The 12,611-nt window shown below is 45.9% G+C and overlaps 1 protein-coding gene across 1 annotated transcript in view; it reads right to left on the bottom strand.

Moving 5' to 3' along the window:
• GPANK1 (G-patch domain and ankyrin repeats 1) overlaps positions 1-8,489 on the bottom strand; it is a 15,599-nt gene extending 7,110 nt beyond the window's left edge. The window contains exon 1 of the mRNA XM_048487166.1: positions 8,477-8,489. The gene's annotated coding sequence lies outside the window, so the exon portion shown is untranslated. The remainder of the gene's footprint in view (positions 1-8,476) is intronic.
• Between the last annotated feature and the right edge of the window lie 4,122 nt (positions 8,490-12,611).

Below are 12,611 nucleotides of genomic sequence, written 5' to 3'. Positions count from 1 at the left end.
AACAAGAAGAAGAAGAAGAAGAAGAAGAAGAAGAAGAAGAAGAAGAAGAAGAAGAGGAGGAGGAGGAGGAGGAGTTTGGATTCATATCCCTTTCTCTCTTGTAGGAGACTCAAAGGGGCTTACAATCGCCTTGCCCTCCCCCCTCACAACAAACACCCTGTGAGGTGGGTGGGGCTGAGAGAGCTCCAAGAAGCTGTGACTAGCCCAAGGTCACCCAGCTGACGTGTGTGGGAGCGTACAGGCTAACCTGAATTCCCCAGATAAGCCTCCTCAACTCAAGCGGCAGAGCTGGGAATCAAACCTGGTTCCTCCAGATCAGAGTGCACCTGCTCTTAGCCACTGCTCTTAGCCACTACACCGCTGCTGAGAGTTGAGAGTTATATCTGGGAAGACATCCTGGGAGCTAGCAGTAACCCTCCCAGCCCATCAGGGACTTACCTCAGTACCAGAGGCAGAAAACCAACCCTGTGTGCCACTGTTTGCCTCTCATGCCCAGGGATTACCTACCCTTGCTGTAGAACGAAAATCTTGGAGGGGGACCTTCATGCTGTCATGCATCTACAAGGCATCCCAAGGTGCCTGGTGGCCATCTCCTACCCTAAAGCAGTGGTGGGATCCAAAAATTTTAGTAACAGGTTCCCATGGTGGTGGGATTCAAACTGTGGCGTAGCGCCAATGGGGCTGGGCGGGGCATGACAGGGGCGGGGCACTCCTGGGCGGAGCTGTGGCAAGGACGCAGCCGCTGTGCCGGTCCTTGGGTGGGAAACGAATGCATGCAGGCGCAGGCTGCCACACACGCTGGTGCACCTCCTGCTAGACTGCTTCAAGTTCTGCGCGCTACTGCTGAGAGGAGGGCGTAACTAAGGCAAAAAATCACGTGGCAAAATCACCAATTAGTAACCCCCTCTCGGCACACACAAATAATTAGTAGCCTATTCTCGGGAACCTGTGAGAACCTGCTGGATCCCACCTCTGCCCTAAAGTGGTATATTTGAGACATTTCAAACTACTAACTGGATAAAAGCTTAGGAGGATTACGGGAGGGAGAACATACAAACAAAGGCTGCTTCCAGATGGGAATTTTCCCCCTGATGCAATGCAGGAAACCCCTGGATTGTCACATTCGCATCATGTCGTGCTCATTCCAAGCATGATTCATGGCACTCCTGGGGCTCTCCATTGTAATCCAGAGAAAAACAAAATCTAAGGATGAGCCAATACCTATCTATCTTTCTCCGGTTGAAAGGGAGACTGCTATGCAGCTGCGGGTGAACCAGCGTGGTGTAGTGCTGAAGAGCAGGTGGACTCTAATCTGGAGAACTGAGGTTGTGGGGGATTTTGCCTGTCTGTCACAACTCAGTTATAAAAGTTGACTGTTTGTATGTAAACAAGTTGCTGAAGTCACTGTTTGTGACCTGATCTATTGATTAGCTATTGGTCAGTGAGATAGCCATGGGTTACATGTTAGTGAGCACATACATCTGAAGTTATAAAGTTAAGTCTGTTTCTTTTTTTGAGCAGACACGACACCACCACCACTATGCTAAGCAAAAGGGGACGGTACACACCAAAGTGAAAATGAAGAAAACTTGTACCAACAGGCTACAATGATGACTTCAAAAATTAGTTATCCCACTGGAGTAGCAATTTACTTATAAGTAACCAAAATAATTTTATACTTTTACAAAAAGTAGCCAAATGTTTGGGAAAAATTGTTTACATTCTCCCATTGGAGTAATGTATATAAACACAAGTTAGAACGGCACGGCAATGTAATCTAAATATAAATAAAACAGCTAGCCAGATTCTAGATAATTAACCAACTGGCCTCGTTAAACTTCACGGCTGTTAAAGGCAGGTCAGATTTCGAGAGGCATGTCCATTTCGAGAGGCATAAGAATAAACCAATTGCAGAGCATTGTCCTCCCTGATTGTAACCATTATTGTACTTGGAAAAACTCTGACCTGCCTTTAACAGCCTTGCCACAGCCTCGCCCAGGAATGCCCCGCCCCGGAATGCCCGACCTCGCCCCGTCGTGTCCCGCCAATCCCCATTGGTGCTACACCACAGTTTGAATCCCACCACCATGGGAACATGTTACTAAATTTTTTGGATCCCACCACTGGGGCTACCCCTTTGAGGGTCCATAACTTTGGACCCCCTGAACCAAACTTCTCCAAACTCAGGTAGTATCATCAGGATAGTCTCTGAATGAGACCCTGAAATTGTGGTGCAGCTGGCTTTAAAAATGAGCCCCTGACAGGCACCCCCCCCAAATTGCCCAAGATTCTCTGCAGCGCCTTGGCACCATAGTACCCAATGGGGAATTTCTGTTTAGGCTGCACATTTTTGAAGATAGAGGCACCAGACTTTCAAGGTGGCTCCAGGAGGCCCTCCTGGTAATAGCATCCAGGCTTGGTGAACTTTGCTTCTGGGGGTTCCATTTTATGGACCCCCAAAAGGCTCATTTTGTTTTCCTGCTCCTACACATGAAGCCTGCTGGCTGAGTTCTCTCAGAACTCCCACAACCCACCCACCCCCAGAAGCAAAGTTCACCAAGACTGGATGCTATTACCAGGGGAGCCTTCTGGAGCCACCTTGAAAGTCTGGTGCCTCTATCTTCAAAAAATGTGCAGCCTAAACAGAAATCCCCCATTCGTTGCTCCAGGATGCCTTGCATTCGTATTTGCGAATATTCGGGCAGGACATATTCAGGTCGATTTTCACCCGAATATGCCCAAATGCGCCCAGATTTGGTCTGAGGGGGGAAAAATCTGTTCAGTAGATGTTATGTCATTAGAAACTCTACAGACATACCCCATGGCTGCCTCATATCTGATATACAAAGTCAACCATGGTAAATTCAACCGTTGAGCGCATTTGAAGTAAAATTTGAGGCATTCCTTGTCACATATATCTTGGCCCTAAAGGCCTACCCCACGAGTCTTCAAACTATGGCCCTCCAAATGTTCATGGACTACAATTCCCATCAGCCCCTGCCAGCGTGGCCAAGTGGTAGGGCTCATGGGAATTGTAGTCTATTAACATCTGGAGGGCCATAGTTTGAAGATCCCTGGCCTACCCATATAATACACTGTTCCCATGTCTACTCCCTCTCTGTCCTCTGATCCTGTTGAGTAAATGTATGCTAGATTTTGCTGATTCTCATATGTCATTTGATAGACCTGTATCGTCTGCCAGATGGTAACAGTTCAAAAAGAGAGTGTGCTGGATGAGACAGATCTCTCAGAATATTTTGGGCTTTCTTTAGGCTTCGGGAATTATAGAGTTCTTCCAAGGAGGAGAGAGGGCAGCCGATAATCCTCTGTGCAGTAGTGATCACCCTTTGGAGCGCCTTCCTATCTGCCACTGTGCAACTGGAGAACCATACACAGATGCAGTAGGTTAAGACACTCTCTATAGCACAGCGGTAAAAGGACACCAGGAGTTTTCCATTCAGTTGTTGTTTCCTTAACAGTCTAAGATAGTACAGTCTTTGCTGGGCCTTCTTAACCACCGCGTTAGAGCTTCTGAGGGCCAAAATAAATGCCAGTTGGGTTGGTGATACTCAAACTCAACTTGTGTTCCCTGCAGTCACACAGCAAGTCCAGGCAAAGGCATTTTTTTAAAGTATCCAGGAGCCTGTGTGCGTGTGTGGGGGGCGGGCGGGGGGGGGTAGTGGCTGGTTCCTGCTTTTCCCTCTACCCCATTTTCTTGAGCCAAACCTTTTTTTTGAGTATTTATATAAGAACATAAGAACATAAGAACGAGCCTGCTGGATCAGACCAGAGTCCATCTAGTCCAGCACTCTGCTACTCGCAGTGGCCCACCAGGTGCCTTTGGGAGCTCACGTGCAGGAGGTGAAAGCAAGGGCCTTCTGCTGCTGCTGCTGCTCCCGAGCACCTGGTCTGCGAAGGCATTTGCAATCTGAGATCAAGGAGGATCAAGATTGGTAGCCATAGATCGACTTCTCCTCCATAAATCTGTCCAAGTCCTTTTTAAAGCTATCCAGGTTAGTGGCCATCACCACCTCCTGTGGCAGCATATTCCAAACACCAATCACACGTTGCGTGAAGAAGTGTTTCCTTTCATTAGTCCTAATTCTTCCCCCCAGCATTTTCAATGGATGCCCCCTGTCCCCCCCCCCCCACCCCCCCCCCCCCCCCCCGGGCGCCAGCCCCCCCCCCGCCCCCCCCCCCCCCCCCCCCCCCCCCCCCCCCCCCCCCCCCCCGCCCCCCCCCCCCCCAATTAGTCCTAATTCTTCCCCCCAGCATTTTCAATGGATGCCCCCTGGTTCTAGTATTGTGAGAAAGAGAGAAAAATTTCTCTCTGTCAACATTTTCTACCCCATGCATAATTTTATAGACTTCAATCATATCCCCCCTCAGCCGTCTCCTCTCCAAACTAAAGAGTCCCAAACGCTGCAGCCTCTCCTCATAAGGAAGGTGCTCCAGTCCCTCAATCATCCTCGTTGCCCTTCTCTGCACTTTTTCTATCTCTTCGATACTGTTCAGAATATTTGCATAGAACTCCATGGTTACACAAGCACAGGGGTAGGGAACTTGCGGCTCGAGAGCTGCATGCGGCTCTTCTGCCCTTGCACTGTGGCTCCATGAGTCGGAAATGGCCGGCCCCATTTTGTCTGCCCTGCAGGCAGCAGGGCAGGCGCACCAACTGCCCATGGTTGGGTGGGCTGCGCTGTGGGCTTCCCCTTTCGCCCGTCCCATTGGAATGGGGTGGGCGCTTTCCTGGCGGCTGGCGAGGCCGAGCCGCTGGCCCCATCCTTGCCCGCCCTGCAGGCAGCAGGGTGGGTGCATCCATGCGCTTCTCAGAATGTGAGCGGAGGTGCTGGTTAAAAAAAACCCAAATATATACAGTGTTGTCTCTATTTGAAATGCCGTACCATTTATTTGCGGCTCCAAGTGTTTTCTTTTCCCGTGGAAAATGGGTCCAAATGGCTCTTTGAGTGTTAAAGGTTCCCTACCCCTGCACTAACACATAACAGAAGCTTTTTCAGCTCAGGAAAATGGCATTTGAAAAGGAAGCTGAGTGCTCCACCCTCCATGCTACACTTCTGAGCAGAAAAGGCTTTTGAATGCCTTCCCCCACAGCTGTTGTGTGACTGCACAGAAAGCAGTGCGGGTCCAGCAAACCCCAACCCAACTTGGCAAGAAGCATAACATATAAGTTTGGCCCAGAGAAGCAGACTTTTTAGGTCAGAGGTATAGCTTTCAGAAAGGTTTCAGCTTTTGGCACTTTAAAAAAAAAATCAGCCGCTTAGAAAAACCACATTGTGTTGAAACGGATGCCACATCTTAATATGGGTGTCTTAGTAAGCATATCAAGGGTAGCGAGGAAAGGTCCTTTCTTGGTAATGAAACTTTTCCCTCTTGCAGTGGCAAGTGAAGGGCACAGTTCAGAAACGAAGTCGCTGTGCCTATCTTTGACATAAATCAGGACAGTGACAGAATAGGAAATGGCCCCCCTTCCGTGCAGTAACCTCAGATCAAAAAACCGATATACGCGATTTCCTGAAAATTACAAACGAAGCTTGGTTATAAACGGGGCTTTTAACATTCTAGGATTAGATTCTCAGTTGCTGCCAAGTGTGCACGATTAAGGGTGCCAACAACCTGCAGGGGAAAAAAAGCCATTTATTTCCTTTTTATTTATTTATTTCCTTTTTATTTATTATTTCGATTTTTATACCGCCCTATCCCTGAGGGGCTCCAGGCAGTGTACAACAAGATACAAATAAGTTAGGGGCAAACCATACAATAAAACAACAGCAGCCCATAAAACTCCAACATTAAAACATACTGAATTTCATTAAAACAGCTGTACTTTCATAATAAAGGCACCCGGAGAATCCTTTCCTTTAAAACCCTCCCCTAGGGAGCAGTCGGACTCCTCCATAGGAGGATAATCTTGATGGAATTGAATTTTATCCATTTACTTCACTGTGGCTCAAGGCCGTGGAATCTAAGCTGAGATCCCGTGGTCTATCTGTCGAGGCATTGATGATGACAGAAAATACTCAGGCCAGATGAATAATTAAACAAAGACGACAGGATATCGAAAGGAGCCATGATAGAAATAGAATTAAGTATTTCCTGTTTGATACACGTACCTTGAACGATATAACACGGATGTCTTACATAAAACACCGTCCTAGATGCATCAAATCTGCGGAGAAGTTTTATGCTCATTAGATAGGATGCCTTCCCACGGTGGTTTTAATTGGCAAATATAATAAGAGTCCGAAAAAAGAAGGCCTACGCTCATGCCAAGATGGCTCCATAAAATCGCTGGAACATCTTATCTATGTCTGCAAAAATTTAGAACAGGAAAGAAGGAATTTAATTAAACCAGTGTTATGTAAATATCCTGGGAGGGATAGGAGAACCCTTATTTCAACATGGGTCGCCGGAACAGATTTTGAGGCAACCTTAAAAGTTGCCAAATTCACCTGGAGTATCTGTAAAAAAGAACAAGAGGTGATTCCTATTATAATGTCAGTCAGTCAAGTATTTATTGTTTGAGCCATTGGCTATAACAATACAGAGATACATGCAGTTAAAACAGTTAAAACAATGATTTAAATTAAAACAATAACTTAGTTTTACATTAAAATATAAATTATTAGTATTCGCAATCTCTAAATTAAAATGCCCCATCAAATACTTTCCATGTCAGATGTTTTTTGCAGCTTCTTCAGCTAGTCGAAGTTAATCTCCAGTCCTTTGGAACATCAGTTCAAACAGCGCTTTAAATACTTTGCTCGTAATTTCCTAGCCGCCAGGGCAAAGAGAGCCATCTTGTAAGAAACATAGGAATCAATATCCAATATCTATTATAATGGTTTTAGCTTAAGTTATTTTTAAAATAATTTTTATGAAGATAAGATTTTATTATATTTTGTATTATAGATGGATGTTTGATATGGTTTTAATAGTCTTATTTTATACGGTTTTAATAGTTTCATTTTAGTCTTTGGACATCATTGTATTTGCTAGGATGTATATTTTGTTAATTAATTTTATGATCTGGTCTGTGTCTGTACAAATATATACTATCTTGCTGATATTGTTTTAAAGGGGAAACCTGAGTTTAAAAGGACATTTTTTTTTACCTTTTAGATTTTTAAAATAACTCAGTTGGAAACTAGCAGTCTTCATAATGTGTTTCTGCCCTTAGGGAGTGAGAAAAATGTGATCCAAATTAGTCACAGAAGGGGATACCCAAAATGTACAGATTGGGTGATATAATGCAAAGGCCGGAAATATCCTTTGCTCCTCTTCTATCTCCTCATTAGTCTCTTGCTCTCTCACCACTTCCTGCTTCCTTTCTTCACCTCTTGCCTTCCCTCCTTCCACCTTCACTGTCAAACCCTCCCCCACATTATTGTCTTTCCTCTTCACTTAACACTTAGGCAGGCAGTAGCTGGATGAAGAAGGGCAGTGAGGAGGGCGAAGGTCATGAGATGGCAGAGCCAGGGGCGGTCTTAGTGATTCTGGGACCATGGGCAAAAGTCCGCGACAAGGACTCAGAATTACTGTCTGTCTGTCTCCACTGGGCTCAAACAAGGGGCAGACCTTACGCCATGCAAGGTGGGTAGGAGCCTCCATCATCACCAGAAGCCAGCTGCTCCAGCCCCAAACAGGGCAGATGCCTTCTGCTCTTCTTCTCCCCCTTCCTTAAGGGGGTGGGCAGAGCTGTGGTCAGTTGGGCCCCCCAAAATGCAGGGCCCAGGCAGTGGTGGGATCCAAAAATTTTAGTAACAGGTTCCTGGGGCAGGGCATTACTGGGTGGGGCTGTGGCAAGGACGCAGCCACTGTGCCGGTCCTTGGGTGGGAAACTAATGTATGCAGGCACAGGCTGCCACGCACGCCGGTGCACCTCCTGCTAGACTGCTTCAAGTTCTGCGCGCTACTGTTGAGAGGAGGGGCGTAACTAAGGCAAAAATCACATGGCAAAATCACCAAAATAACCCCCTCTCGGCACACACAAATAATTAGTAACCTACTCTCAGGAACCTGTGAGAACCTGCTGGATCCCACCTCTGGGCCCAGGGCAGCTGCCCCTGTTGCCCAGCAGCTAAGACCAGTGTCGGGCAGAGCCCCTCTCTGGTTTCCCCAACCAAACCCCCTAGTTTGCAACCGGTGGAATTTGCACATGGATGTTGAATGGGGAGAAGACAAATTGGGGGCCTGGGAGGAATGTTGAGATTAAGAACACCAGGAAACTTCACCAACGTTAATTTTGTCCCCTGCTTCTCACTGGGACTCAAGGTAAATGTAGTCTCCTGTGCAATCTCTGGGTCATTACTGACCCGTGGGGTAATGTCACATCATGATGTTTACTAGGTAGCCTATGTTTACAGGGTCGTTTGTTATTGCCTTCCCAAGTCATCTACTTGGGAGCAAGCTGTGCACTAATTTTACCGACCTCAGAAGGATGGAAGGCTGAGTCAACCCAAGCAGACTTCCATCAAGATCAAACTTGGGTCCTGAGCAGAGTTTTGACTACAATTCTGCAGCTTATTACTCTTAACCAGTAGTTCTCAACCTTCCTAATGCCGTGGCCCTTTAATACCATTCCTCATGTTATGGTGACCCCCAACCCCAACATTTATCCATTTTACAGATGGAGAACACTGATGCAGAGAGTCATTTTTTCATTTCATAACCTTTATTGGCATAAGAAGCAACAGAACAACGTAGAGAGTCTTAGGCGACCCCTGTGAAAGGGTTGTTCGGCCCCCAAAGGGGTCCCGACCCCCAAGTTGAGAACCACTGCTCTTAACCAAGGTGGATTAACACATGTAGATCAATGCAATCAGTTCAATTAAACATCTGATAAGCAATATAATAGGACTAGGATTACAGCAATCTACATTCTCCCTCCCCTTTAGCTGACACTCAATTGCCCTTGAGGTTCCAGGCTTCCTGAATCATGCTCAGTCCCCAGCTGCCCAGTTACTGCTTTCGCCTCCTTTTTAACATGTAAATTAACAGTATTTGGTACATCTGGGGGATTTCCTGAGTATGCAAAAACTCTGATCTTGTCTATGATTGGGGCCACAACCTTTGCTATTAGAAGGAATAAGCTGGGGGCATATGAAGAACTGTATGGGAGATAAATAATTGGGAAATCCCCATCCCCCAGACCCAAATCTTCCCCCCTTCCACATTGCTATAAATATTTAGGGTCTCAGTGGGTCTATTACCCTGTCTGTCCCTTCATTTTGTTAACAAATTCTGAACTGATCTCAACATTCCATCTTTCCTGGAGCATGTTCAGTCCTCATCAGACTAGTAGTATGGGGATTTTCCTCTGCTCTTCTGATTTATCAAAAAAGGGATAGTTTTCTGTATCCTCGGGGAATCCCCTGAACCTGTAGAAAGTCTTACTTGGTAATTCTGCTGGTTTTGCTGCTCTTGAATGCTGCTTGAGGCAGTAAAAAATTACAGACGTATAGGTGTGGGAGACCACGAGGAGAGAACAGTTTGAGATCCCACCTCACTTCATTCCAGGGCATGATCTGCTCATCATCAGTATTCATTGCTCTGTCTGAAACATTCCTTTCCAGGTTTCTTGGCAACACAGGAAAATCCAGAATGTGAATTACTCCAATAGTGCAACAAAACATGATATGCAACAATATGTGGACCCAATCAGGTTAGTCTCAGGTTAGAAGGCCGATAGGCATTTGGGGTGGGGGGGGTTAGTGGGAGTTCTCTGTAGGGGAGACCCGGAGTTCTGTTTCAGTATCTATTTAGGACTGCTGAATATGGATGGTGAGGGTGTTGCTGTAGTCACCTGCAACACCTGTGGTATGTTTGTTTCTTGCTGGAGTGTTACCCAAAGTAGAAGGAGTGTTTCCCTTTTCGGGTGGGGAATTAGCAAAAGCAGATTCGTGGATTAGCAAAAGGTCAGGCAAGCTCGAGATCTTGGTTGCCTGTGTTTTACAGAAGTCAGCTTTTGCAAGAAATTCCACAGCAGAGAGAATAAAGTGTAACAATTTTATTTAGGGATAGTGGGGGTACATAAGCACACAATAATCAAAACAGTAAAACACACACACTCCTAAGTTTTAAGCAGTTGTGAGGGGATAGGTCTGGAATAGATGAGGGAATTGAGGAAGTAAGGGTTATAGTCACCTGATCTTGTTGTGGAATGGTCTGATGAGTAGAGCTGAACTCTGGTAGAAGAACAACATATTGTGCAACAATATCACAGAGAGGTGTCCAGAGATATTGAAGAAAGGCTATTGGGTGGCGGGGGCGGGGGGTATTAGGGAAAAAGGGATCTTTAGGGCTATGCAGAGTGACCCTTAATTTTGCAGGGCAAAGAGGAGACCTACCTTTCCAGGAAAAGCAAGAGTCAGACATCAACCTTAATGGTTAGGTCATTAATCTAATGGTTGAGGCATTGATGATCCAGACTTGGGAATGCCTGAAAAGAGGAAGGTAGCTGATGAAATTACAGCTGTAGAATAATGACAATGCAAATGAGGTGATCGTTAGAGAGGTTAGTCAGAGGAAGAAGCATTGGGGAAGGAGGACAGTACTATTGGGGGTAGAAGTTCATCAAGTGCTGGACATAATAGTCCCAATGTTTTAGGCAGAACAAAGTGAATAGTTCAAAAAACTTTAAATAAGCAGCCAGGGGGAATGGCCCATAGTCTTAGATGTCTCTACACTAATGCACAGAGCATGGGAAATAAACAAGACCAACTTGAACTCTCAACACAGCAAAGCAAATTTGATATAATAGGCCTCAGTGAAACCTGGTGGGATGAGTCTCATGAATGGAATTTAATAACTGTGGGGTATAACCTATTTCAGAGAAATAGACCAACTAGGAAAGGAGGACTACCCTGTTTCCCTGAAAATAAGACATCCCCTGAAAATAAGATGTAGTAGAGGTTTTGCTGAAGTGCTAAATATAAAGCATCCCCCGAAAGTAAGACGTAGCAAAGTTTTTGTTTGGAAGCATGCCCGTCGAACAGAACACCAGAGCATGCAGCTGTGGAGTGGAAAAATAAGACATCCCCTGAAAATAAGACATAGCACATCTTTGGGAGCAAAAGTTAATATAAGACACTGTCTTATTTTCGGGGAAACACGGAAGCAGTATTATATTTATCTTAATTTAATTTATTTATTGAGACTTATACCCCACTCTATACAGAGGTCCAAGGGCCACTTACAAAATTAAACCACAGTACATGTCAGGGATTATTATACCTGTGAGGAGATCTATTACTTTAATTCTGAAAGCCATGTTGAAAGCATCGGCGTAAAAATTAAGGGCAAAAGGAAGAAACAGTGATGTCATTGTGGGGGGGGGTATGTCAGGAGTACTTTGGTTGTATGTTCCTTCATGGAAGGGAATCGGACTGGATGGCCCTTGTGGTTTCTTTCAACTTTATGATTCTATGAAGGGACACCAGAGCACCCCCCTCTGAATCTGACAGCAATCCCATGCTCCTATTCCACATTCTTTCTTGCTGGTTTCCTGGAAGGAGTGTGTGGGTGGGGTGGGGGGTGATCAGTGTAAGTCCCTAGTGCAGCTACAGCCTCACACACATATTTGAGAACTGACCAATGTCTAGAGGAAAAAAGCTGAAAGTCAGGATTAAATGAACACTAGGGCCAGAGGTGGGATACAGCAGGTTCTCACAGGTTCCCGAGAGTAGGTTACTAATTATTTGTGTGTGCTGAGAGGGGGTTACTAATTGGTGATTTTGTCACGTGATTTTTGCCTTAGTTATGCCCCTCCTCTCAGCAGTAGCGCGCAGAACTTGAAGCAGTCTAGCAGGAGGTGCACCGGAGGTGCAGCCTGCGCCTGCATGCAGTCGTTTCCCGCCCAAGGACCGGTGCAGTGGCTGCGTCCTTGCCACAGCCCCACCCAGGAATGCCCCTCCCCCAGAATGCCTGGCCACGCCCCCGTCGTGCCCCGCCCAGCCCCATTGGCGCTACGCCACAGTTTGAATCCCACCACCATGGGAACCTGTTACTAAAATTTTTGGATCCCACCACTGACTAGGGCCATTTTGCATGCACTGCTTACCCTTATTGAAAACATTTATTAGCTACCTTTCTCCCGTGCAGGATTCAAGACAGTTCTGCAATACAATATTATGTGAACACATGATAACACCAACCATTATAAAAACCCATTAAAATCCATTAAAAGCCAACAATTTAAAAAGTCCAATTAGGATGGCAAACAAATGTCTAAATCAGTCAGATGCAGCCCTAAATAAGACTGCCTTTCAAAGATCGACCATGAAGGTCCAGATGCATCTTCCTGAGGAGATAATTCCATAATTGTGCGGCTGCCATAGAAAAGATCCGGTCTTGAGTGTCCACCCGACAAGCATGTTTGATTGGTGGAACAGTTAGGAGGGCCCCTTCTTGCAATCTTAACTCCTGTGCAGGAATGTATGGGAGAAAATGGCCCTTCCAATACCCGGTACCAAGCCATATAGGGCTTTACAACAACCTCGTGCTCTGCACGGACAAGATGAAAGAATGAATGTAGCAGAAGAAACCACATTATTCTGAGTGCGTCTACACATCCGTTCCACTTCCCAGATGGG

Source organism: Sphaerodactylus townsendi, linkage group LG03, assembly GCF_021028975.2.
Source record: "Sphaerodactylus townsendi isolate TG3544 linkage group LG03, MPM_Stown_v2.3, whole genome shotgun sequence".
Classification (NCBI taxonomy): domain Eukaryota; kingdom Metazoa; phylum Chordata; class Lepidosauria; order Squamata; family Sphaerodactylidae; genus Sphaerodactylus; species Sphaerodactylus townsendi.
The sequence above is the reverse complement of the archived record's forward strand: the minus strand, read 5'-3'. Positions and strand labels throughout refer to the sequence as shown.